General features: G+C 31.6%; 1 protein-coding gene across 2 annotated transcripts in view; it reads right to left on the reverse strand.

Moving 5' to 3' along the window:
• Positions 1 to 1,129, reverse strand: part of LOC144975201 (uncharacterized) — a 181,931-nt gene extending 180,802 nt beyond the window's left edge. The window contains exon 1 of one of the 2 annotated variants that reach the window (XM_078919037.1): positions 669 to 1,129. The gene's annotated coding sequence lies outside the window, so the exon portion shown is untranslated. The remainder of the gene's footprint in view (positions 1 to 668) is intronic. The other variant, XM_078919038.1, reaches the window with a different exon arrangement.
• Between the last annotated feature and the right edge of the window lie 812 nt (positions 1,130 to 1,941).

Consider the following 1,941-nt stretch of genomic DNA (forward strand, 5'->3'; position numbering starts at 1 on the left):
TTATTATTATTATTATTATTATTATTATTATTATTATTATTATTAGTATTATTTATTATTATATTATTATTTTATTATTATTATTATTATTATTATTATTAATAATATTATTATTGTTATTAATACTATTATCATTATTATTATATTTATTATTATTATAATCATTATTGACATCACCATCATTATTATTCATATTTTTATTATGATTACCAATATGATGATGATGATGATAATTTTGATGATGATTATGATGATATTGAAGGAGGAGGAGAAGAAGAAGAAGAAGAAGAAGAAGAAGAAGAAGAAGAAGAAGAAGAAGAAGAAGAAGAAGAAGAAGAAGAAGAAGAAGAAGAAGAAGAAGAAGAAGAAGAAGAAGAGAAAAGAAGAAGAAGAAGAAGAAGAAAGAAGAAGAAGAAGAAGAAGAAGAAGAAGAAGAGAAGAAGAAGAAGAAGAAGAAGAAGAAGAAGAAGAAGAAGAAGAAGAAGAAGAAGAAGAAGAAGAAGAAGAAGAAGAAGAAGAAGCAGGAGGAGGAGGAGGTGGAGAAGGAGGAGGAGCAGGAGGAGGAGAAGGAGTAGGAGGAGGAGGAGGAGGAGGTGCTGGTGGTTTTAGAAAGGAGAGAGTGAGCACTTAAAGAATGAGGTTTCTATTTCTATTAATTATTTACCAACCTCTTTTCCAAATTAAACGTACACAATTATTATTCTAGACAGTCCGAGAGATGAAATTACCACATTATAATCCAAATTCGAAGAAGACACACCTCGACGACATTTTAATTTGAGTACCTACAGAATAACAACGAAAGTCCACAAAGGCTATAATATATTATATCATATTATATTATTATACTGTATCAACTTATACTTTTAAATTCCATGTTCATCACATAATCCAATTTAAACTGGATTACACAATCAAATTACAACGTGAAAAAAAATGATAAAATCATTGTTTTGATTCGATCTGATAACTTATAAATTGATAATTGTTGAGTTTCATTTTTTTCTTCTTTAACCTAACACAGACGGCTTGATTCCCCACCCCGCCGTCGATCGTTAAGCGTCGATAAGCGAGCGACTGACGGCTGATTGAGCTGTGTTTGCGCAAAGCAGTGAAGAGTCAGTCATTCATTCGCGTTGGTGGTCGGTCGTAGATATATTCCTTCGTCGTCTCGTATCTCATGTTAGTTCTTCGACTAGACATTAATGTGCCAGATTGATTTTGAAGTAAATGCCAAACGATTTGATAAACTGATAAACGAGTTTATATATATATATTGCTAATATTAAAAATAAATTGTAAGATTCTTTTTCCAATTGCCACGAGTTCTTGTCTTGATTTAATAATTAAAATTTACTGTGCTCATCTTGTCAGTTTCAGGGTAAGAAAAAAAGTATATTTTGTGTAGTCAAAGTTAAATGTGTACAAAATAGGAGAATATAGGTGATTTAAAATTATAAAAAAAAAAGAACAACAATTTTTCGCAAGCTGGACCGCTCCATAAAACATCATATTCCTTTTTATTTTTGTTTGTTTGGTTGTTTGTTTCGTGTTTATTTATTTATTTATTTATTTTGGTGGTTTGGGGGGGGGGGTAATGAAATCAGTGTTAAATTGTCTATAAAATAGACGAGATTTGAAATTAATAGCAAATCCAATTTTTTCAAGTAATCGGCTTCATAAAATGACATTTGCGGGGGTGGAGGGAGTTGATTTAAAAAAAAATTTTTTTGTTTGTTTGCTATTTAAATTTTGCATAAAAAACGCTTAATTGGTAATCCTGAAGTAACCTGGTGCCGTAGTCGATAGAAGTCGCTGGACCAAATCGCAATTCTAGCGTCTTAGAACTTGGGAAGGTTGCACGTACGGCGACAATCGCATCGCACCGACTGGCACTGTGAATAAATGTTGTGAAACTCCTGTGAATGCATTTACCGTGAC

Source organism: Berghia stephanieae, chromosome 6, assembly GCF_034508935.2.
Source record: "Berghia stephanieae isolate SIO BIC M18660-M18661 chromosome 6, UCSD_Bste_1.3, whole genome shotgun sequence".
Lineage (NCBI taxonomy): Eukaryota > Metazoa > Mollusca > Gastropoda > Nudibranchia > Aeolidiidae > Berghia > Berghia stephanieae.